We start from the raw sequence: 27,053 nt of genomic DNA, 5'->3' as shown, positions 1-27,053 counted from the left end.
AACAGTGGATGTGAGCACAGTGAGGCAGTGGGTGGTGTATTTCAGCAGTGGCAACAGTGACTGTGGGGCACCTCTGCTGGTACAGATTGTTATGAGCATGGCATGCAGCCTCTTGTTAATTGCAGGTGAAAATGCATAGCTAATGGTGTTGAAAAATAATGTTTTATTGTTGAGAATTTGCTTTGTTAAATAGTGTTATTGTGCTTTTTGTATCCATTTTGTACGGAAATACGTAGAAGGCATTACTGTCATAGAGACTATACATGGCCCAAGAAAATTCCTATTCACTCAGTGCTTCTTAGGCAAGCCAAAATGTTGGACACCCATGTATTAATCACTGATTAGAAAACTAGCTGGAAGAGTCATGTTTTCTCCTATTTCTGTGTAACATTATGCATATTCTAGGTCCTTAATATAGAGTAAATTATAATAACTTCATTTCTTCTGCTGAAAGGAGAGAAAAACCCCCAAGGAAAAGCTTACTGGCTGAATTATTTTGATACAGCCATTTTCCCATTTTTAGCAATTTAATAGCTTTTTTTTTTCTGTTTTAAATAATTAAAAAAAGAAAGATTTAAAAATACTTTTTTATACCTCATTACTTTGAAGGTATTGCATTTTTGTCATTCAGTAAACACCTGGCATACTAAACAATCCCATTAGAGATCATATAAATGTCTGAGGAACAGTCTCATTCTTTATTCTGTAACATATTGCTTTTCCATATTGTATATGCCTTTACTCATGCTGATCAGTGGATTCATTGTCTGTGATAATATGAATACCTATACCTTTCAGCCTATATGCAGTTACAAGACCATCCTGAAGCAATATTTGATCCTACAGTTATCACAAGAAGCTTGACTGGCAATATACAGGTATCTGTGTAAAATGTATGTTGGAAACAGCCTTGAATTAACAGCATCTCTTCCAGGAGGATCTACTCCATGATCTTACCAGGCACAGACATAAGGCTCACTGTTCTATAGCTACCCAGGTCTTTATTTTTCCCTTTCTTATTAGCTCTCAAGATATGACATCTGAGACAGATTAGTATGCTTCTTCTTTAGATGGCCTGGGCATACTCCCAGAATGCCATAAAATTAAATTAAGGAAAAGTCTATGCAAGTTTTATACAGAATGTAAAATACATGGAAACAAAATTCTCTATGAACTCCACACTCACAACCAAATCAGGCATTTTGTACCACCACCTCTCTTCCAGCAGCATCTCAACTGTGCTCTGTGGGCCACCAGTCATCTGCATAACGTTCTATGGGATGCTCTCTGGAGAGCTCATGGGATCATGTGGTGTTCATTCACTTCATTTCCATTCCTTTAATTGCATGAAAAAATGTTAAAAAATCTGCCAGTACTTTCCCAGTGCAGTCTAGCTTCACTATAACAAACCCCAGGGAGTCTTGGAGAATGTTCATCCTAACAGGGTTGTTTGGCAATTTGCTCTACTGAAAGTGAAAAAAACATACAGTTTCAAATATCCAGTAATAAGCCATGCTTTTATGGCAATTACTTCAGACATATTTAAATGATATTTTAAGAAGAAAATAATTAGGAATATAATAAAAGACAAAACAAAAGAAAAAATGCACATTCAGAAGTTAAATGCAGCATACTGTGATAAAGACAAGGAAAACAGCGTTTGTATCTAGTTTAGCCTTCCATAAGCGCAAACTCTAATGGGGCTGATGACCAAGGACATTGTGTCATTTTGGTATAGAAATTATTGAAATTAGGAGGGAGGTTGCTTTTAATGAAATTGCTGACTGTCTTTGTAAACATGTCCTGTAGCTGTCAAAGGAATGGAAGTTGTTTTCTTTTCCTGTTTTCTGTTAAAAGAACTGATGACTCAGTTGCAATAATCTATAGAGACAATGTCTCAATTCTCATGCCACCTGAATTTTAAGGTTTACAACTCGCTGTTTTACCCCCCACTGCACATAATATATAATAGTAGGGCAAATTCACTGCCCCATTTGAAGTCAGCCAGGCAACATTTATGCCAGAGATCTGTTTAGCTGCTCTTAAACTCAATAGGCTGCTGTAATTAGTTTATTCAGGCAAAACCAAAAAGCATAATACCTTTTTTTTAATAGCGTCTAGTGATTGCTGCGCTACTTTAATGTAATTTTAGTTAAATTTAATTTCAACTCATCTCATCTGAATTACTAAACTAAAATCAAAACAAAACTTAAAAAAGAGATACACACTCAGCTCTTTCCTTGATAGCAATTCAGAAAAGCTCAAATCAGACAATAAAAGAGCCTGTAATTATTTGCTACAAAGCTATACTTTTTAATAAACTAGGTGTAGATATTAAATCCTTGGTATTAGTATTGAATATATGCAAACGGGCATTGCTTCAGTGTGCTCCAATTGCATTAAAATCATCTGATAGTAAACATTGGCAACTTTATATAATTAATTATTTTAGATGCTTATTTTTAATAGCAACACATATTATCAAATTATATTTTAGTCAAAGAGGCTTGACATGGTTAGAGTACCTGGCACACTCTAGTTGAGAATGATAACTTACTCCTTCATGTTATAACTAGATATTTATAGTTTCAATTTGCTAGTTCCAAATGTAACGGCGGGTTCATTACTCTATCCTGATCCACTGAATTCTCTGGAAGAGAGATTAGTAGTATTCTGATAGACAAAAGCTTTGGTTTATTTATAGTGTCAAATGCCATTCTTCCTTTGGGCACGAAAGATCTGGAGAATTGACCTGAAGCTGAGATATACTATGACGATTCCTATAGCCTGCTGTTATGGACTGACACTCCTAGAAAGCACACAATGAGGAAGCATCTCTATGAAAATGTTTTGCTGCTGACATCCAGCACAGGAGATGTTCTGGAGATATAACATCAGTGTGCATCAGTGGGAGAAGCCTTGAAGGATCATGACAAACTGAAACAAGTCAAAGCAGGTCAACTGCAGCTCTAACTTGTTCTAGAACCAGCCTAGGGTATGCTCACTCTAATTGCTCCTTAGCCCCATTTGGTTCTGTTGTCCTTTCATTTTGAACCATTTTTGCTAATGTAACAACTAATTGATAAACAGTAGATTGGTGTTGACAATAAAGAACTTGTCTGCCAGATATTTATAGCAAAACAGCTATTGGCTCTATCCAGGTAGTGCCTATTGTTCTTCAAAAGCAGGCAAGAGGAAATGTATTGGACAAAAGAAGCCATCACGATTTACCATGAGGGCCAATATGTGCATAGTCTGAGTACTGCTTCTCTGGCCACTTCTCTGGCATTTCTGCTGTTCCTGTTCTGTTTTTCTCTGCGTGAAAATAAAAATTTGCACTACTACATTTTTAGTAGGCAGGAACACATATAAAGAAGATTGCAATGGATGAAGAAGCTTTTGATCTTATCAAGTGTGATGTGTTAAATTGAAAGGTGATCATCTGTGGCAGTAAAAAAGACATACTACATAGAGGTAAATTGATCTATTCAGCAACTGCTGGTGTAGACATTCAACATTCATGCCTTTCTAGCATTCACATTTATTTTGTTGTCTTTTCTGGTATATGTGATGATTTTCTGTTTCAGTTCATGTAAGAGAACTTGAAACAGTGTAGACACAGTCATGTAGATTGTTTTTTTAACTTCATTGATGATTAGCAGAACTGTTCCAGTGTTGCATCAGTTGCTGCCCAGCAAGAGGTAACACACATGCCCAGACACTTCTACAATGGTAGCAGAACTGTAGTTGCTTGCAAATGAAGACTTCAGTGTAAGAACTTGAAATGTGCCTCTGTCATTTAATCACTATTAGTATCCAAAGAAAACAATACTTTCAATCTCTTATATTTTTGAAGAGTAATTGTAACAAATTTCTTTTTTCTCTCTGAGGATTTATTTTTATTTATTTATTTTTTCTTTTTTTCTTTCCTTTTCCTTTATTTTTTCCCTGTACATCAGCTTGCATACTAATACAATATTTTTCAATGGCTTTGCAAACAAGTACTGATTAATAGAGACAAAAGCCTGTCAGATGTATAATACATATGCTACTCTAGCTAAAACATCTGTTACATAACTTGTCCTAGGCTATTCTGCTTAATCATAACTTATTTTATGCATCAACGTACTCTACAATTGCCACAGAAATTCTACACGTTTTGCTGAGGTAAAAATTTATATTGGTTCCCAGCCTCTTTTTTTTTAGATTTTAATTACTTAATGTCCCATTAAACATGCCATTTTCTATGAAGAAATTAAATAAGATTTTACAGTAGACATAGCTTTTTCTACACTTCGTAGATCATTGATTTTGCTTCTCTTTAAATCAATTGTAAAAATGGCAGTGACTTAAAGAGATCCATGTATAGAGTAACATACCTATGTATGCCACTAATCACATGTAGTCAGTTGGGTTCAAGATGAAATCCCTCTGATCAAATGTAGGCATTTGCTTGTGGAAAAGATGAATTATTCCCCAGACTCTTCTGGATGAACATATGACACAAGAGATCAGAACTTATTCTGAGGATCATATAAATTTTAGACAGATAAAATAAAATGAGATTATCTTAACTTTCCTTCCTCGTTCTCATCTCTATTAAGCTACAGATTAAAAATATTTTTGTACAGTGAACATCATTCAGCATTTAGGCATCTTTCAAGGACTTCACATTTTACCAGACTCATTGCAGTATGAACAGTTCATGTTTCAGAGGACAAAGATAGTGCCTTAAAATGTAGTTTTGAGAGAATGTGCCATTAACAACTTTTGTTTTGTATTTCCACAGTTCATCAGACTGGATTTGAAAACATTCAGCTGTATTTGTCTGGGAAAGATCTATTACTGATGGTAAAGAGACGCTTTGAAGATTCTTGTTTGAACTAAATATTTATGTAAGTTTACAACAGATAGGAAGATATTTAAACAGTATAATTATTCTCAAAATGACTCAGACACACAGTACACTTAGAAGGAAGAAATAACTGATGTCACTCTAAAGTTAGAACTATGTTCTCAGCTGGTTAGTCTCTGGATGTGTCCAGGAACTAAAACACCCCAAAACAAAATAAGAAAGTTGTTAATAATAATCCTTTTTGTTTTGTTTTGTTTTGTTTTTTGGTGACCCTTTCTGTCTGTTTCTTTTTCAAGCTGTTTTCCTTTCCAAACATAAATTTAGGGTAAACACAGCTGGAGCAATCCTTTGGGCCGTTGAGAAACCAAAGATTTTAATAACATATGTGGAAAAAAAATTAGTATTTTCTCAACATTGCAAAGTAAAAGCCTTCTTGTTGTTTAGATGATCAAGCACTGTCAACTGTTGGGTCTTTCACAGTGACTATGGAATATTTTTTAAGATGAAAATCTGTTCTCAAGTGGTCAGCCTGAGAGCATAAATCTTTCTTTCTGGTAGTTTCTGCTGTATGCTTCTAAGAAGGTTACTGATTTACAGAAACTTCAGCAGAACTTATTTCTATTTATTCATCAATGCAGTCACAGGTGCCTGGGTCACCCTGGCTGAAAGAGGAGCTGTATATCAGCTGAGCTCTGAAAATCAGCTGTTTGTGCTCCAAAACAATCGTAAACATGTGATGATAATGCTGTCAAGGAATCATCATAGTGCAGCAGAAGTGAATTCAGTGACTGTGTTGTATTTTGAGAAGGACACGCTGGAGGAAACTGAAGGGATCAGTGAGGCAGCTTGTTCAGTAACTAGTTTTTTGGGGTTGGCTGTAAATGCAACAGAGCAGGCTGAGATCCTCAGGCATTAAAAGTCAGACATTTATCTGCAGCTTATCCAAAACTCTCCAAAACCACTCTATGTTGTTTTGAAAAATAGTTGTAAGGAGACCATATTGACTAGGAAATGTGACAACATCCTACTGTCTCAACTGATCTAGTGTATGGTGACAGTGAAGTGGCAAGACAAAGAAAGCAAATAACATTTTTCTATTCCAAACTTTGACAATGACTTAAAATATAACTGGAAAGATGTAAATTATAAATGATATAATTTTGAAAACTGTTTTTATATTGTGTAACTACAATATTCTTGTTTGATAACTTGCTAGCCGTGTGCCAGAAGTAGCAGAGACCGGACAGAAGTGTGCTATTTTGCAACCTGAAAGCTATAAAAGATAGAAATAAAATATCCATCTTATCCTATGATATTCTACTCTTTAGCCTAGGCTTTATGAATTGGCACAATTCTAGAACTTGCAGATGAAGAAGGCAATTACCAACCTGTTATTGACAGAAATGAGAATGGAAAAGGTAATGGTACCTAACATTGTGATTAACTTGCTCATCACCGTATTTTGATATCTCTTTTCCTTTTCTTGAGCAATTTCTTAGAAGAGGAATGTATCACAACAAGAGAGGTTAATATGTAAATCTGACAGAGCTGAGACTGTATTGAGGATAGTGCAGGTTGAAGGGATTTTTGCATAAGGTGAAGGATCTGTAAATCAAGATGTAGCAACTGCTGTATATGTAAAGATCAGAAAGGTATTGCTGTTTCTGTTTATCGTAATCTTGACAGCCACAAAGATCATACAAGATAAGAATGATCTTGAGATTTACCAAGTAACACTGAATGCTTGTCAGGAGGGCTTATGGCCTCATTGAGTGAAGGGCAATGTAACATGATAAGAAAAACACTGAGCATAATACTGGCATAAGGTTTCGTAAAAATCAGGATATGGTCCTATGAGCTCAGTGCCACATGCATGTGGTCAGAGAAGTGGAAGAGGAAACTCAACACCATGTGTTTGAAATCTGTGGAACATAATGTGTTCTGCAAAATCAGAAACTGATTTATTAATCTTCCCAATACATTTTTAGTCCTCTTAGGCTAGAGTTTTGCAAAATATCAGTGAAAAGGTATATTTTGATTTTAAAAGATTTTTTAAAGTCAGCTCCTTTATGTATTCAAAGCAAAAATATTTTTAGGGAAGATTTGAATTTGTTTGTTTGTTTATGTATTTTATTGGCTTTGTTTTTGTCTTCATAGTGGAAAGTATATAAAAATGCACTATGAATTCTTGTGCAGGCTTTTTTATTGGTATCGTCTAAAAAACCTGTATCTACTCATCGTATCCATTCCTTTCTAGCAGTCCTGGTAAATCTTTTCCTTCTAACTAGTACTGCAGTCTATCAAATAGAAATGCAACAAATTCTCCAAATGTAACACAGAAAAATCAAAACAATTTAATTATTCAAGCTTAATAACAAAACAATTTGTAGCCACTGTAAAGGTGACTTTAAGAAGCATAAGTAAGTTAAACTCAGCACCTTCTGAAAACAGTTGTTATTTCTTATGTACTTGCAGAATTTTCTAATGCGTAGCAGTTCACAAAACCAACAGAGCTGGTTATAATGCTATAATCCTTAAGAAGAAACATATGCAGGTAGTGATGCAAGATGTGTCTGCATGCATAATGAGGTCTTTCTACAAGTTAGTTCCTACTGAAAGTTCCAGTAATTTGATTAAATTTTTACTCATTCTGAAACAACTGAACCAAAGAGACAAAGCATAGTAGTGCAAGTTTGTCACTCTATGGCTAGGACAACACACCTTTTGATCTGCTTAGAATACGGCCATATCTTCTTGCTTTGTGTTATATGGGTGCATCTATGGTGAAACATAGCTTTTGCAAGGTGTGTGTACTAGCACTTCAGTGTAAAATAGGCTAAGCATAGTCCTTGATTTTGTCTGGAGTTCATTGGACTTACTGCGGTGAACAACAAAGTTAGATGCAATTCTCTGTCTTTTTAGCAATTCAGCAGAAACTCCCACCAAGAAAATGACGGCACATTATCTAAGACTCTTAGCTAAAACAAAGATAATAACTTTTCTTCTGCATAGCTGTTGCTATCACTGCAAATGCTCAAAAGTATATTTGTGCACAAGAATTGGATTAAAACATAAATCCAGTAAGAAAAAAACTACAACAACAAAAACAAACCACACAAAAATCTTATCAGGACTGTGCTTCTATTTGGGCTTTGTATACCCTTTAGGAGCATCCACTGCTATAGCGCTCTCTGCACCACACCATGCCACAAACCCCCACACCCCTCAGCCTCAATCTGGCTCTTTCCTTATGCAAACACTGCCCATTGCAGCCAAGTTGCACCCAGACTCCTTACCTCTTCAGTTCAAGGAATTTAGAAGATTAAGCAAAACAGAAGATTTCTCAAAATGCAGTTTGATTGTGTACTAAAGGTAGAACTGAAAGAAATGTAATGATTACAAGGAGAAAATGTCCTGTTTAACAATATCTGTTAAACACAAATGTTTCTAAATAACAGTCTACCTAAATGATTTATTATCTGCTTTAAATGTCAATCAGACAATTTAATCAAAGAAATCACATAAAAGTCCTGCTTTTGCTGTTGTCTGGAAAAAGCCTACTTTTGAATTTAATGGGAGAAAGTGAAGACCTATGTAGGTTATGAAATGCCATGAATGATTTCTGACATGCAGAAGATGTGCTTCCCTGTAAAAGAATAATCATGATCAAACTTTCAGTGTTTAATTAACTGATTTATTTCTTAAAACTGTTAGAAAGTGCAAAGACATAATTTTATTACTTTGATGTTCAAATCAAGTATGTGTATTAGTGCAGGGTTTGTCTTGCAGTGATACACACATAAAAATCTTGGTTCTCAATTGCAATTTCTAGGCAATACCACAATGCAAATTATAAACGTTTATGAGAAAGTGCTTTTTACAGAACCTCTTTGGTTCTGATCCAAAATGAATAAGTCATTTCTAAAGATTATGGCAAATAAATTAGAACTCCGATTGCCTCTTGTACACTTTCTTATCTTCCAATAATCTGTTAATTATTCTTAAAATTAATGCAGTCTGCAGCTTGCAGGAAAAGATGCAGTAAATCTTCAGTCAATCAACTTATGAACCCAGATCTTTAAAAAATATAATGAGATACCCTCTTAATAAATATTTTAATAGAATTTTATTGCGCTTCATTCTGCACTAAATTGCAGAAAGAATTTACGAATAATAAAACAAAATCATATACAGTGAATTGGGAATAAAATATGGAGGACACTTTCCACTTCAAATGTCTGGAATAGATCTCTGAAAAAAATTCCCTTAAATCTCCCTTAAAAATCTTTAAATGCCCTCATATTTTTCATTGAGATCAGTGAACTAATTTTGAAGAAACCTTTTGAGATTAAGTCTATTAGGAGATTCCATCTTATTCCAGAAATTGATTCCAAGAAAACTGCTGACAGGATCTCTGATCACCTTCTTCTTAGAAGTAAATGAATGAATATTTTCAAGAGAGTAAAATAAAGAGGAGATTTTCTTTCACGAGCTGAAGGAAATGAGAAGTCTGCAAAGAGGATTCTATGATAGTAAGGAATAAAGCACTGGAATGATGTGACTAAAAAGGAAAATAAGAAATAAGGCTGTGTGGACTGCCATGCCACAAGCTCACTATTGTTGTTGTTGATGTGGTTTTTGTGGCCCCCATTAGGCCGATCCAGTTTGTAAAAGTTTTGGTACAGCACTTCTCTTTCTACCCACATTCTTGTTGGGATACACTTGCAGTATGCCCTGTACAACCACTCTTTCATCTCTTCCTTCATTTTCAGTTCAGTGTTCCTACCGAGTGTGGATCTGCAGGACTACACTGTGGGCAAGAGGCATATGTTGCTGAAGATCTGCTAATGACCAGGTTTTCTGTACCAAGGTAGTAAAATATCAGGCTGATTCCCTGGGCACTCATACTCACAACATTTTAGCCTGGTAAACTTCTGTCTTTCTGGAGTTCAGTACTTTAAAGGAAAAACACTAGGAAGCATTTTAAGTGTTGATATTCAAGAACTTACACATAGTATCTACCATGTTTGGATTCTGAACTCTTTTTGACTGGTAGGCACGATTTCAATCAAAACAGTTTGCAGGCAGAATCAACTTTTGGCATTGTTTTAAATATTTGATGTTTTGATGAGTTAGAACTCAAATGCTCCATTTTTACAACTCTTTCCAAATAAATTTATGGATTTTATGTTTAATACTTAGTTAAAACACAACTTTTGAATCCCAGATCAGAGTTTTAGCTGGTCGTGAGCAATGCAGCTTTTTCAACTCTGTGTTATTGCTGTGTATAAATTTAAAGGAGCAGCAGTCTGAAGTAAAACTTTGTCTGCGTTATAGCAGTAATAATTTGACTAGCACAGTTCTTTTAAAGGGTTTATAGATTATTTTCTCAAGCTACAAGTACTTAAAGGATCCCTGCTTTTCCTGTTATTTTTTTTAAGTATAATTTTTTTTTTTAATTATTATGCAGGATTTTTCCTTTATTTAGCCATTAATTAAAAACATTTATCATTAATTTTGCTACTGTTTCCTGTTGAATTAAACCTGACATTACAAGCACTAAATGTAGTTGTGTTAGAGGAAGAAAATATTTCATTCTTCAAAGTGTATGCTTGTCAAAAACAGAAAGGAAAGAAAAAAAACATATTTTGCAATATAAACATTTTTGCACTATAAACAAAGGCACAAAATTTTTTTCTTTTGAACCCTGGCATGCACTCCAGAGTAGTTCTTGCCATGGGAACACTTAATTTCAGCAGCTTCCAGTTTTCCCAGTTGGGTATTGTCCTGTCACTTCTGTAATTGCAGATACAAAGATGTTTTACATACGATAATAGTTGAGTGAGTTGCTGTTCCTGCTTATTTTCCAAACTGCAGAAGCATATTCTCAACCATACTGCACATTACTGGAGAGTGAATTTACTCAAGGGAAAATGTGCTCCAAAATAATTTACGATCAACCTAGTTCTTGCAAAATATGAGGAACATATTGTCCTCTCCAAAGCAGTGACGCAGTTTCACTGATATAAAATTAGATGAGGCTGAGACTAGGCCCTCTAAATGGCTGTGTGATGGACACCTGACTTTGAGTCTTGGGTTTGTGTTTTCTTTTGGTACACTGAGCACAGCTGCAGGATAATGAATCAAGCCCAACACATACACATACACATGCACACACAGATACACATGGGTTATTAGGACCAGCTTCGGAAGAGTTCTCATTGAAAGCAATGGGAAATTAATGACTTGAGTATACCTAGAACTATTGCTAGTGGTCACTTAATTGATTTGGGATAAAATTTGATTTTTTTTGGGGGGAGGAGGGAAGGAGAGACAGGGGATGGGCAGAGAGGAAAGGGGAGAGAGAAGAGATATAGAAGAAAAAACGAGAGAGAGAGAATAGGAAAAACTCTTCGTCCTCTGATATCTTCAGCCTTCCACACAGAAGGTGGTGATCCCTGTGGTCTATCTTTCTTTAAAACCCACATCTCTGAATTCTCGTAGATAGTGAGGACCTAGACAGGAAACTAAACTATAAAGAGATAAATACTGAAAAACTGTGGGTGTGTATGAATATATATGTACATGTAAATTATATATTTTTTCATATAGACAATGCAATATCTTTATATACCACTGCAAAACAAAAGAACCGACTTACCTGTTAAAAGAGAACTGATAGATATTTCTGGGGCTATTCCTCCACTAAAATTACTGCAAATGAAACTACTGCTGCAGAAGTGCAGAATAATTTTTTAATTATAGGGCTAGTCTTTGCTGGAATGCCTACTGGAGTACAATGCTGAGGCTTGACCATGGATGACAACTTGGAAAACAATGTGGAGCATGAGAGCTGGCCTAGATATCTTAATCTCAGGTCTTCAGTTGTAATGAAAATCTTTATTGAATATAAAAATGTGGAAGGATCCCTTAAGTATGCTTAATTACACTTTTCTATAATGCAAGAACCAGTTCTTTTCAGTTCTTTTAATTAAGAGATACTTAAGAAGGTAAGAGGAGGAAATAATGTTATGCGTGAGCTGGGACTGGTCTCAGAAAGTGTAGCTATCAGTTGCTCACTGTATACTTCTACCTACATTTTGCTGCTTTCCAAACATTCCTTGCATAGACTGAACAAAAAGTAGAAGCTTGCCTCAGGCTTGAATTAATAGTGTTTTTGCACATTACACATTCATCTTTCCAACTGACATTTTTGGAGTATGGGACTTTAGGGACAAGGAGTCAAAGAGGAAAGCTGGCTGTGTGCCACTGTCTTTCACCTGCCATGGAACTGTTTGTGCTACCAGCCTTGTCCTCTGTTGTTTCCACAGAAGTAGGAAGAAGTGATTGTTCTTCATGGGGTGGCCAGTGGTGCAGCCCATAGCACAGCTCAGAAATGCAATTTCTTCAGGATGATCACAAAGTCTTAGGTGAAACCATTTTGTTTCTGAGCTAACCAGTGTCATTTCTGATGGGTACCCAAGGAATGAGGAGCCATTGCCAAAGGGGAGCAAGAGGAGGCAACATATGATGCAAATAAATAAATAATTGTGCCTTGCTTGTACTTGATTCCAAAAAAACCACAACAGTATATCAACATGTTGTCAGCTTTGACCAGCATAACTCGTTATTGTCCTGGTTTCTGAAGGCAAATTTATCCTTGTAAGCTGAGCATTGACTGTTAATGATTTAAAATTCTGTATCAAGTACATACTGCAGAAAAATCTATATATGTAATAAAATGCAGTAGAAAATAATAAAAATAGGAATTAAACATCCTTTTTCTCAAAATCTGAAAAATATTCTTTTATCGTCCTTGTTTTTTTTGTTCTATCTGCTTTTCACCTAAAGATATTTCACCAAGACAATGATAGTTTGGGGCAAAATGTTGGTTTCATGGAAACCAACTTTGGATTTATAAACTTCAATTCACAAAAAGCATCTCTGAGACTGTGTTTACGCCCAGTAGAAAAACAGGATTTGTTTTGTTTTGCTTTTTAACACTGATAAGTGTTAAAATGATGCAGCTTTTTGAAGATGTGACTTCAGTACAACTGTCTAGGACTGGCACAGGAGTGAAATACTGCAGCCTGGTTCAGAAAGAGCCTGTCTTCGTGATACAAGAGCTCTTCTTGATTTTATCAGAAAAATGATCTAACGGTAGTGAAATTACTGCCAGTCTGAAGTTCATTTAGACTAATTAATAAACCTGGATTCTTATTCTACCAATGGAAATGTGCACTGAAACTTTGTCATTGCTTTTGAATAAAAAGTATGCTGATCCAGAGCATGAGAAAACAGAAGAGAACTCACTGAAGAAAAGTAATAGCAGCTACCTTACATATCTATTGGGATGTGAATAGTTTTGGGGAAAGAGAAGACTAACATAGTTTCACTTTCTGCTTTCCTGTTGTCTTGGAGGGTTTCTCCTCTCAGCGTCTCAGCATGCAGCCTCTCCAGCTATGAAAAGTGAATGTAAGTATGATAAGTGCTAAACTGCTGGGGTGTATGGGAATAAAAAATGAGCACAGAACAGGGAGTCTAATAAACTAAGAACTGTTTTTCATGTAAAAAAAAAAAATTCATCCTTTAAAAAAATTAATGTCTCATTTATCACTGCAGATGGAGGCCACTACAGACAGCATTTTTAGGATCCAGGTGAGCTCCATCCTTAGAGAAATTAGGTGTTATTTTTTGATTCTGCCAAGAAAAGCAGCTTTGAATTACAGCCTGTCCTCCATGGGTACTTTACTGTCATGGGCTGTCAGTAGGACATTTAGATGTTGTGCATTTCCTCTTCATCTTGTTCATGTCCCTCTCACTGATTTGCCTGGGGCTGATTTGTCTCTTGCAAAGGGCACCTATTTCCTTTCATTTCAGTGCTTTCCAGCTTGCTTCTGCTAGAAAGTGCTGGTCTACTGTTTAGTGCATTGTGAATAGCTAATATATTTTCAGTTTTGCTGAAAGAACAAGAATTTTTGTTTCTTTGATTAGTACTTGACCTAAAATAAACCACTTTAATTTACTTTGGATTCATATACTTTTTTTTTTGTGTAGCCATTTTTAATAACATCCAGCAAATAAATTTTGAAAGTTTGAAGAAATGAAAGCAGGTTTTTTTGATAATAGTGTATTTTTCATTTAAAATATAGCTATTCAGTAATTCAACATGAACTTGCACATACTGCAGTTAAAGTCTTCAATTTTGATGAACAAATTATCTACCTAAAGAATGTAACAGACTTCCATATGAAGATTTCTTGTTTGAGTGCATATGTTGTTCATTTTGATTGCCATGTTGTCTGATTTACTTTGGTTAAGATTCTCACTGTTTGCCTGAAAGGAAGTAAATTGTAGTGGGCTTTCAAGCCTGGAGTTACTTTGTGTGCCAGACCTTCTGGTGTGACAGCATGCCATGCTGCAGAGCACATGTTTATTCTTTACTGATTTCCTTAGCATGAGGGTTGGTTAATGGAAAAATTCTTTGGAGGTTTGCAACTGTAGATGTTGCTTCTAATTGCTCTGTTGATTTTCTACATGGTTTATATTCTGTAGGTTTTCTGGGTATTCAGGTTTCCTCAAGACTTGGAATAGAAATATCTTAAAAACAAAATAAAATAAAATGAAGGAAGGAAATACAGGATTTGCATTTCCCTGCTTTTTCTGCCAAACTACAGCTGCACATTAACTTGGCAACCGTTCTATTCTTTTAGCAGCCAGTAGCACAGCTGTGCCCTGGGGAGTTCTTAGCAAAACAGATTACCAGACAATATCTAAATCAGTTCCTTATGTATTACATCTTTGTGTAGAGTTGAAATACTCCATAAGCAAATGGGACTGTATTCTATTCAGATTTAATGTTGGCCTTTAGAACTACACAATAGCGGGAATAATGTGGCTTTAACAAATTATTTTATCAGTAGTATTATGTGAAGCAGTGAACCCCCTCATTTTTCTGAGATGAGTCCACATGGACATTTACAGAGACTCTCAAAGCTGTACTCAGAAGTATGACTGTCACGACCATTTTGGTTATCATATAATGGATGCTTATCCAACTTAGAATAAAAACAGAGCCTAAACATACACTGCAGACCCATCACATAAGGGGGATGTTTTTTTTTTAACTGTTATTTGCTTCATACTCTTCAAACCCTATGACAGGAAGGGGATTTCTGAAAATAAAAGGGAAGGGCCTGTGGGCTGAATCTCTCTTCATTCTTCTAAAAGTAATTTGGGTACTCGTGATGTGAAGTCATTTCAGTTCAATTCATGAGGCCATTTTCTACCTATTATATTATCTGTAACAGATCTGATTGGAATTTCTATGCCAAATTCAATATCTGGGCATCCCAGTTGTATTTATTTGTAAATACAGTTTATATTTGAGATAATGTAATTCAGCCAATAAAATCCAAGTGTATATACAACATTAATTTTTCTGCTTGCAGGAATTCTATCTAGCCTGTTTAATATGGAACACGAGGTTTAATTCTACTAAGACTGAAAACATAATCAGATTATCTTCCAAACTCAATAACAGTTATTAGAAATGTTTACCATTACCCATAGGCACAGTGAAATATTTCTTTGCTATTGCACATGAATAATAGTCCAGTTTTAATCAGAATTTAATTTAATGAAGAGAGCTTATTCAATCTAAACATACTTTGAGTTTTATGCTTGGAAATTATGTATAAGGGTTTCCCTTTCATATACTGGCTCATCTGGAGGAATTGCCATAATAATTCTTTAAACACTTCCAAAGTCCAAGAGATTAGTACCTTGTTCAGTCAGTTACTGTAAAAAATGCAAATGATTGATATTTAGACTTGTGCAAAGCCACAGAGGAGCCCCAGTTACAGAAGAATGGAGAGAAAAAGGGGGGGGGTCTGATCCTGAGTGAGGTTTGGAGCACATCTCTAGAGCAACAGCTGAGGAAATAATTAATAACTTCTAGCATCTTGTTTGAGAATTGTTACTGCCTTTAATAACCACCGTAATCAGCTCATACTAGCACTTATGCAGGCCCTTTCATTAATCCTATAGAAAAAAAAAAGAAAAAGAAAAGAACTTTTAAATACCTCATATGGTGTAAAAAAGCCCAAACAGAAATCTATCTGCTGATTTTCCATTTCTATTTCTCGCTCAAACTGAACACACAAATATATTTGAAAATGACTGTTTTTTGAAATTAATGCATTCATAAATGCTTCACTTGATTATTCATTCTGAATGCTACGGCTGTTTTACACAGTAAATACTCAGCTAATATGTTTTCACTTGCCAGAAAATCCTTCAGAATTGTATACTCATTAAATATTGTTTAGATAGAAATGGCAGTATCTGTGGCTGAAAATACTCAATACACTTCCTTGTTTTGATCCAAACACAGACAGAGTGGGGTATGAAAATATACAGCTGAAAAACATATTTGATGGGGATGAGAGATGGACCTGTGTCATGATTTCTTCCATGTCCAGACCTTTCTGAGGTCTCTTATGTCTGCAGGGAAAGCACAGTATAGCCCAAGGAAGCAGTTATGAAGACTTGTGGAGATGTGAGGGGTAAATAATACATCTATTCTGTAGAAACGATTAATGTAGTCATAAAATAATTTAGCCCAGAACCATCCCACCCAAAGCAGTGTCAACTTCAGTTGCATATCAAGTTTTTCTGGGTTTTGTTCAACCTTTTTTGGATATCCTCAAGGTGGAGATTGCACAGAATTTCTGGGTGTTTCAATATATAACCACCCTTACAGTAAAGATTTAAATCTAACATCTATCTGAATTTTCTTTTACTGTGAATTCTTGACTAAATTATCCATCTTTATGGGAATTGTCTAATTTACCTCTCAGTGAAAAGAAAGAACAAACTACCTCCTGAAGTCTTTTAGAATCAAAGCGAACATCCTCAGGAGAATCTTCCTCAATGACAAAGGGAGAACCCAGCTAATACAGATAAATGCTTGTAAGGCACCTCTAGACAATCAAAGCAGGTGAGGACAATTATGTGTGGTCTTACACTTCTACAACTACTCCAAAAGGGCTCTCATGAAAAGTAGTATTGTAGCACCTTCTACCTGAGTCTAAATCATTTTGCTGTTTTGGGCTTTTTCAATATTCTGACCCTCGTTTCCAAGCCTAGGTAGCTCCCAAATTAAGAGCTACCTCACTAACTAAATAAGCAATTAATGGGTTTCATCTACAAAACAAGCCTGCAATTTGGAACTCTCTATCTTTTCTAACTAGACAATTTTAAATGGGATAATTATTTCATTATACAGTCCATTTATTACCCACTGATGCTACAAATTGATAATTCTGTGGGTAGATAAATGCCATAATATATTGGTTTTCTCTTGGTATACTCTTAGTGCTATATTTTTTTGCTATTTCTTAGTGCTTAATTACATACTGGATATGTAATTAATTATATATCCATAGTGCACATTGCAAATGACTTTTTTGTTGTTGTTAACCATTTGTCAATTTCTTATATTTTATTGAATATTCAGTTCTGTTTCAACTCACTGCAAATTTTTCCAGTATTGGCATATGTGCAGAACAATTCAATGCATAGGTCTGGAAGGATGAGTCTGAGTTTAGTATTCCTTCTACTAGCAGAATACTTCTAGATCTAGCCAAAATAGCCTTAAAGCCTTTAAAATTTTTTAACTTTTTTTTGTTTTTTCACTGTAAGAATTTTATCCAGGAAGGGTTTAAATCATGTCAACATTATTTATGCAGTGAATTACTGGAGGAAAATTAAAAAAAACAGCAGTCAGAAAGTCAGAGGTGAAAGAGACAATGAAACATCTCCTGAGGAAGAACTGGAAAAAGGGGTAAAATTTTATGGAAGAGCTGAGAACCCTTGCAGGAGTATGACTGCCTTAACGGAAGAACAGTGATGGCACTCCCTCTGCTTTCAGGGGAACATCCCTTTTGTAGTCCCTCCAAGAAAGGAAAAAGAGCAAGGAGATGGGTGTCACTCTTTCCTTTTTATGAGCAGGAAAGGTAGTCTCAGACTGCAATCTCATTACACATTTAAGGACACTGGGAGCCATCATCATTATGATAACAATAGCATCCTTACTCAAACATCGCAGAGATTCAAGAAAGCTACGATCTGTATGGGACTGAATTATAAAGTTCAGGCTGGATTGTGTACAAGAACAGTAATCCAAATATTTCTCTTTCTTCTCACTTACACATATTGTAGATTTGAAAAGGTGGTTTGTCAACCCGTTTCAGAAACAAACATCACACAAGAACATATAGAGAAAATTGTTGTGTTTGTTTGTGAGCATTCTGATGATCTGAATATAATTTTTTCAATGACAGACATAGTCTGGATGAAAGCTTTTACACTGCAAATTTTAACAAAAATACATTTGTCTTGGCTTTCACTTCTGAGTACATGTGCTGATTCATAAGTTTTGCTTGGTAAGTCACTTAGATTTGTGTTGTTTCATGTTTATGTGGTTTGGAATGTTTTTTATTATACTCTTATGTACCAGGAATCTTAATTAAACAGAAAGAAAGAAAATGGAAATCAAGCAAATGCTGGAAGGAGGAGAATAAATTGCATCTTTTTTCCAGCATAAGACTCTGAGGAAGGCTCCATGGTGTTTCCCCAGACAACTTTCATTAAGGCTTTTGCTTCTGGAGTCAGTTACCCATTCCCAGACTGCATTGTGTCTTCAGCCTGCCAGATGAATACAGCAAACACATCCATTACCTTCACAGCTGCTACTCTCCTGGCACTACTACAGAAGATGAGTGGAGGAAATACGACTGAAATAATATGCATGCTTCATCTTACCCAGTCCTGTGTCAAGAGGGACATTGGAGAGAAAAGATATCCATCTCCCCCAGTCCTTCCTGTTCAACCTTTTCAGTCCCAGGCTTCCCCTCAGTCTGGATATACCTATCCTCAACCACATGCCCCAGGATCCTTATACTACCTCAAATCCTTTGCCTGATCCTTCAAGCTTACCTCTGCTTCAGCCCCTGCAGTTTTCCCTGAGCCTTACTAGATAAATCTCATCTTTTCTTTCAAAGTCCCACAACTCCATTATTTGATGTTCCATGAAATGCTTTTACCTCAGTTATAGCAGTACTCAAAGTAGTATTTAGTAATAACAATGAAGACAGAACAGAAACAGGTAGAAGCAAAGGCCATTGGTAATTCTAAATTATCTTTGCAGTGAGGCAGGTTGTTATCTTCTCATTCAAACTGGTATGTTGAAGTATAAAACCAGTAGGAACTCCTGTAGAAGAATCTTTCTCTTTCATGCAAGTAATATGTGATTATTTGCCATGGGAAGCTGTAATGTATTGCAAATCAAGATCTATTCCAGGCTCACACGTCATCAGACTTTCCAAAGAAAACAGTCAGATTTCATCATCATTACAGTGCAAAACTTTTGAAGAAAATGTCAGGCACGGGAGCTTGTTGTGTTGCCTTTCCATATATGCCAGGTTGTAAATAGGTCACCTCATGGATCTAGGAGATAGCAAAGAAACATACAAACAAAAGGCTAGATAAAATTAATCCTGCATCAGGAAGGGCACAGAAATGAATCTATTGAGTTTGCACCCTCTTTAGAGTAGTAGACAAAACGCATTCTGATGAAATCTATTATTAATACTGATTTTTTATTGTAAGGATTATAGAGAATGTCATTAAGAATATCACATGATTATATTGACTTATCCCTTCTTTAGCATCCTGCTTTGCATGAAGTCTCAGTTCATTCCCTAACTGTTCAACTGCTACAAGGAAACAAGACAAAAAAAAAGATAATAGGATTGATAATGCATTTCTGCATGGGAAAGACATGCTTAAAAGTCATGGGATATTGCACATTGATGTACATAAGACCTTGAATATTCAAGTTCTTAAATTAACTGTATATTTTTAAGATGAAGCTAATTTTAATGATAGCTTAGCTTGAATATGGAAGCAATATCCAAAACTTTTACTGATTTTTTTTTTTTTTAATAAAAAAAAAGAACCTTAGAAGACCCAAAGAAATTCCAAAAACCTTTATTTTTCACAGGGAACAGCTTTGAAGAACCTAAAGCTTATATATGTCTTTCACATTCAAAGAGATCTATGTGCCTACATTTGTAAGGCTTTTGAAAAGAAAAGCCAAAAAGCAGGAACTAATGAGCTATCTTCCACTTTCTCTGCTGGTAGAGACAATGTGTAAGTACAACTTTTCCTTACCAAAACCCCCAGGAAAGCAGCTGTTTAAAGCTCTTTGGCTTAACTCAATTCCTTCTCCCTGAAACCCTGGAGTAGGAGCAGTTAATTTTTCATTCCTTGACCTATAATTCCTGGGATCAGGCGAGATTCTTATAATGATTTTGTTGGACCATAACGTCTGCTAATCCTGTCTGAAGTCCTCTGGTGTTTGACATTTTCTTACAAGGCCCTGTACTTATGCAATGGTGTGTGCTGTCAGCAAAGATGGAACTGTAGTTGTACTCTATAAATAGAAGCACTTGCTTGCTTTGGCGCATAGCTGGTGGCTCATGACTTCTTTCATTAGTCTTTCTCTAAGCCTTCAGGCAGTTCTATATATACATATAAAAACAACAATATGTATTTATATTTTAATTACTTTGCTGACCATGAAGTTATTCTTGAGTGAAAACAAAACTAATTACAGCTAGATGGTGTTCAGAGCAGGTTTGGAGTAATTACATGTTTCCTAGGAACAGGGAAAAATCCCCATAATTCCAAAGCTAGCAATATTATGAGATAAAGTTTGTAACCACAATTTATCAACACCCTTAACAGAAGAAGAGAGGAGAAAAAGAGATGTTCCTGCAGTTAATTAGGGAAATCCTTGATGCAGATTAACATCATGATGCTAACTGTTGTGACATTCCTGATTTCCAACGCAAAAGTGCGTGCAATGTCTATTGTTGAATCTTTACACAAGCATGATATGATTGATGCAGATGGTCTTCTAAACTTTGTGGTTGTTAAGTCTTTATTTCTCCATTAGACTCAAACCATTTCTTCTGTTGGGCCATCAAAATAATCTTGGCTATTTAGGCCATATGCATGCTGCATCTCAGTGAGGATGAACTGGGAATAAACACAGAGTCTGTCTGTATGAATCCCAGGCAGCTACCAACATTTTTTTCCCATAAAATATTTATATTATGTAAAGTTATGTATCTATCATTTTATTCCATTTCCAATTCCATGCACATTTCTTTCTTCTGTATTCTATAAAATATTTTGAATATTGCTTGTTCAATTGCCAAAAGAATGTACAACAAAGTGTAAAATAATAGAGGGTTTGTACCTGGCCTAACTGTTTAAGGTCTTGTGCATTTTGCCGTATGCAATTTTTTATTTTATATCTGTCTTTAGATCACTCTGTTCAGAACTGAATGTCTCTGAAAATGAGTAATCATTTAAAGAGGAAATTTACTGGAAATATTTAATAGCTACTGGGGCTCTGTGCGAAGGCATCCCACTGACAAGTTCGTCTGAGCATTTCACTGTGATGATACTCCTCCTCCTTCCGCTCTTCCTACTTGTTTGTTACAACGAGTAACTTTGTTAAAAAAAAAAAAAAAAAAAAAGAAATATCTATTCTTTTGAAATCTCACACAGTCAGAGGATTTCTCCCTTTTAGTTTTCTCGATCATTTGTTGTGAGCAGCTCTAACAAACCAATGTCCTGTGGGCAAGAATCAAAAATAGATAACTTTCATGACGTTGGCCTACTTTACTAGGGAAAATGACCAACAGTTAATAAATTAATTTCTTAATTAATATCATTAAGAACTTAACGAGAACAAAGAAATCTACACTTAAGCAGGCAACTCTGTTCTAGTAGGACATAATTTTTTTTTTCCCAAATTCCAAACAATAGTGGACAATCCACAAAATTTACAGACTTTCTCCTCAGGACATGAAGAAGAATTGAAGCCAAAACACAGGGAAATGCAAACGAGCCCTCTTGATCTGTCTGAAGTCATTATCTGGAAATGTAATTTATCCTGATCCAGCCATGAATAACATTTATAAGTAGAAGAGAGAAGAAAATACAGAAAAACAGTCTATGGAGGCTCTGCAGTTCTAGACGTAGATTCTGTGGCAGGTGACAAGTAACAGAGGATCTGGCTGCTTGCAATTCATTCTCACTTAGCTCCTTATCCTTTGTCTTTCTATTTATCTTTTTCTCTTTGTTGTTTTTTTTTTCTCTTTTTTTTTTTTTTTCTCTTTTTTCCTCCTCTTTATTTTTCTTATTTTTTTTTCCTGCACTTTGAACTATATAACTGTGATGAGCTTCTTTCAGCTCCTTAGAAAATCACTGTTGCACCAGTCAGAGGTGGCTGAGCTGTACCTTCTCCTGCAGCCCTAATCCTTGCTGTTGCCACTTCCAAAGGATGAGTCAGGTGAGAACATAGCCTCACTACATGTAAACTTCAAACACAAAAAGAAATCGAAATGCCAGAGGAGTTTGGGAATGTGCAGAGAATAGAATGGGAGTGAATAAACAAAAATTGCCTTGTCAACAAGTCCCCAAAATAACGACTTGCAGAAATATGACATAGCTACAAAATGAGGGTTTGTATGAAAAATCCAGCTATTAAAAAGAAGTGTGGTATTACAGACTTCAAAGACCGCTGTAAAAAAATCTCAGTATTGGCTTGTGAGCACAAAAGGGATGTAAACTCCCTCTTGGGATGTATATTTTTAGTTCTAAGGAACAGTGTTTGTATTTAACAGCTGAGTGGTGGAATTGCTAGACCAAGAAGTTATGATGTGTTTTGAATTCTCTATTCAAGATGAGAAGATCAAACTTCCATCATTCAGCCTCACAGAATCCATTTCAAACACAAAGCTTTAAGATCATATCCACATTCACAGGGCTTCCATACAGTGTTTCCACATTGATATAATCCCTAATTCATAAATCAGAGAAAGAAAATGGTTCCTGACTGAAGTGTAGAAACTTGATATATCATGCAGATGAAAAGGAAAATAAGGGCTGAGGGGAAAGTTTTTTCTGACCTCAAATTGTGGTTCCATACAGAAGCATTTGAGGCAAGATGAACTTTCCATCCCAGAGGCCACCTATCCATGGCAGCCTGCCTTCCGTGCTCCACAGCTTCATGCTGGAGTACCCCAGTAAGGGTTCTCTCAGATCTCTGCCTTTTCTACTACTAAGTCCCTTCTCAGCTCATGCCAGCATTCCATCCTGGAGCAAAGGGCTCCTTTCTGTCCCAAACCCTTTCCCCCTCAAGGGCATCCAACCCCTCTTAATCATCTAGCCAGCCTTTCCTCTCTTGCCACTTTTGCTGCTTTCACTTGACATAGCTGCGAGTGAAGTATTACAGTATGGCAGGAGAGCAGGAAGGCAGCAAGGCAGCAAGGCAGCAAGGAAGGAAGGAAGGAAAGAAGGAAGGAAAGAGGGGAGGGAAGAAAGGAGGGAATGGAGCAAGGGAGCAAGGGAGGAAGGAAGGAAGAATTAGAGGGGGTTTCTTCCTTGCTTACATACATGGTAGTAGGCATGTCCTCTGAGTCATGTCACCTCCTCAAAGAAAAGATGAGGAAGGCCATCTACTCTTTTTCTTTCAGTATTATTCCTAGGAAGCAAAAGTATCAGAAAAGGTACATGGGTAAATCTCAAGTCTCAGAAAGCAACTCAAACGCAAGAAAATTATTCATTCCATGGGTTATTTCTAAAGTCCCAAAGAAAATCCCAAGGGTTCTTTAATGAAGTACTGTTTTGATCAGAGGAGATTAGCCAGTCACAGTGATATTGACAGCCTGTGCAAAACTTGTTTTGGTAGGAAAACTTTTCTTGCTGTTTCTATTTGCAGTTTCTCTTCATGTTTTTCAAGATACTCTGTTCTTTTTCTTCCTCTGTAATGTTTGCAAAGCAAACAATTTGACATTTGGTCTCAGTTATTTAATATCCTTATATGGTCTGCTAGTAATGTATTGTTTCTCTAAACTTACTTTGATTTCTTAATTAATGAATACGTAAACACTTGTATCTGTAGCAGTGCAACTTTACTGTATAAGTCCAAGTGAGTCCAAGTGTTTTGTGGGTCACCTACCTCACACCATGGACTTCCACATGCTATGGAAAAACTTTAAAAACTAATGGTTGTTGAACCATTCCCAGAGATACAGCAGGCACCAGATAGTTTAAGACAAGCAATTACCAGTTCAGATTTTTAAATAATCTGGACCTCTTTATTATTTGATAACTGTCAGATTGGCAGTTTCTATTCATATTATTTTGAAATAAAAAAAAAAAAAATAGTGGGAAACCACCAGTTGCCATTCTGATTTAACAGAAAGACTTTGCATAGGGCATACCAGGACTTGGCTTAAGATGTTTGAATAAAACAAGGGCTTTTTTTCTAGCTTAAGCACCACATATCCCTGTTTCTTTAGTATGCATTTTTCTCTCCTTGTTCTCTTATTGACACTATGCACAAACTAATTAAGTTGTTCCTCAGACTAAATCATTACCGAATGAATGAATAAAAAATGCTCTTAAATACACTATATATGACCCAGATCAGCATAATGGTCGTAAATATTATATATTGCTTAATGTTGTCTTATATTTTTAAGAATAATTTCCCTGCGGTGTTCATTGCAATTATATTGTAAATTTATGTCTTTTTTTTTCTGTTTTAATTTTATTCTTTCATGTTTAATGGGAAATTGCATTGTGTTTTCTTATTCATCTTTGTTTAATGGACAATCAAATGCCAAGAGAGTTACAATGAGATGTCTGATAAAATGACTGATTTTTTTCTCAAATTGATGTCCAGAGTTGCAATTATCTTGTCCTGAACACACTTCCATTTACTTCTTTATTTCTCCAGATTAAATGAGATAACAGAAGTTTCAGAGAATTTACGATGAGAGAGATGATGTTAGACAGAAATGAATCTTATACTTGTCTCCTATAAATTTGATGAAGATGCAAGAATCCTGTTTAACTAATTATCAATATTTCTTCTTTGTAGTTGAATAATGTAGAAGTTATTAGTGAGCTTTTAGACAATTTTAACCTGTTGGTTCATAAATTTCTCCAAAGAATAGACATTTGAATAATAGAATTGTTTTATACAGCTGAGGAACAATAAAGGAAATCTTTCAGAGACTTAATTACTAATTGATCAATGAAATACAGTATTCACAGGATCTTTAAACAGTTGAGATTGGGACTATAGTCTGATGCTGTTAAAGAGTATTACACTCAATGATTCACAAGGTCTTTTGCTATCTTCTGTTTTAAATGATGAACCCAGAAGTCAGCCACTGAGAATTCTCCCCTTATGATGATGCTATTAAAAGCTCAGAGTTGTGGATATCTAAGCAAATCTTTCAGCTACTTATGATAATTATGAGCATGAAAGTATCTAAAACATATCCTTATATGTCGAAAATATCCTCTCTGTTACTTTGTCATTCTTGGCTCTGCATGAGAAAATGCTCTCTTAATTCTCAGCATGATTTACTATTATTTTTTTTCAGTATCAAGAATGCATCTGAAGCATTCTGAGTAAAAAATATAACAGTTTTGAGAAATGAAACTGCTTGTAGGCAGGACTATTGGTATCTATGTGCAGAGACTGTATAGAACCTCTTACATCACGTTGTTTTGAGAGCCATCATGCCAATACTACCAGAAGTTTGCAGCCTTTGTCCTTCAGCCCATGCTTAAATCCTCTCTATGGGCACTTACTTTGTTTGCTTTTATATGAATTATTTATCCCTGTAAGCTAGTAAGTTTTTCCTCAGAATGGAAAACACTTTTGACTTATGTATTTCAGCCCAGACTTTTCTATATTTAATTTCTTTATTGTATACAAGCCCAAATTCAATGAAAAATAAATGATCATAGGAAGGATTAATATTTGGGAAAGTAGACTGTACTGAAGAACATAGGAAAATAAGAACTTAGACTTGGTCCAGAAAAGGTGGTTTAGTTGCTATTTGACAGACTTGCAATGTGCGTTGTGAGGGTGTTTGTGCTGTGGGGGTGCTTAACTTCCTGACCTTGCATCCTTGAAATTGCTACAGCTATGTAACAACGACCAACCTGGTTCCTGTATTCTGAGTAGACTTGATACCTGTTCTAAACACACCTGCAAGAAGACACAGCTGTTACACTGTGGTCTGATAGGGTTCAAAACTCTTTCCAGGAAGATGATGTAGTCGCAGGATGGTAGGAGGGCTGAGAGATAAAAATCCAGGTTCTTTGAACGAAATATTTGGTCATGAAAGCTTAGAGACTGTAGAGTTAGGTGATTAGCAAGGCGCATTCCTCCATAAGTGGCTCGATTATGAGCCTTATGTTAGTAGATGTGCATGCTCTTATGAAGCCTCTAAAGACTGAATAATCCATACAAGGTAAAAAGATCTCTTAAGTGCAGAGTGAAGAGCGCATCTTTTCCGTTCTTAACAATCTGTATACTTGGAAATTCACCTGCAAAACATAGTATTACACATTTCCCAGGAAGAAGATAAGAAAATAAAGGACTCACAGATTCTTTCTGAGTACTGAGCTTTTTCCTGCTGCATGCAGCTGAACTTTAGTGTTGGGAATTGCTAAACTGTTTTGTAGAAGTAGCAAAGGAGATCTCTGACATGAATGAGAATGTTTCCTTTTGGCTTGAGTGACCTCACAATGAAGTTTTAATTCTGTTTTCAAAGTCAGTCAACTTCTGCTCATTTATGTTAATTGAAGAGTGTACATTGAAGCATCCCAGGAGAGCAATCAAAACTCAAAAAAAAAAAAAAAAAAAAAAAAAAAAAAAAAGTGCATCTCTGTGTTATTAAACATACCAAAATTATCAAATTTTGGTAGATGAACCTTATCTAGTTTTCAGTGTGTGCTTTTAGTAGCATCAGTATCTGTTCAGAAATGTAATGAAATGTTAAATCTTCTCTGTAACCAATAATTCTAAGTGTCAACTGCTGCTACAGTGCAGGGATGCTTCCTTCATTTTGTATGGTTGTTTCAAATAAACTTTGTTTTGGAGGGATTTAAAGTTCTGATCTCAGACCAGGCAGGACTTATTGGATAGATACATGTGTTCCCCTCTGTATACACTGTAACACATTGCACCCTAAAGCTTTATACCTTTTCCAGGACTTTCTGATTTGTACTGTATTGAAGAATCAGAATC

The sequence above is a fragment of the Tympanuchus pallidicinctus genome, unplaced genomic scaffold (assembly GCF_026119805.1).
Source record: "Tympanuchus pallidicinctus isolate F22 unplaced genomic scaffold, pur_lepc_1.0 scaffold8, whole genome shotgun sequence".
NCBI classification, from domain to species: Eukaryota; Metazoa; Chordata; class Aves; order Galliformes; family Phasianidae; genus Tympanuchus; species Tympanuchus pallidicinctus.
This window is presented reverse-complemented; position numbering follows the sequence as displayed.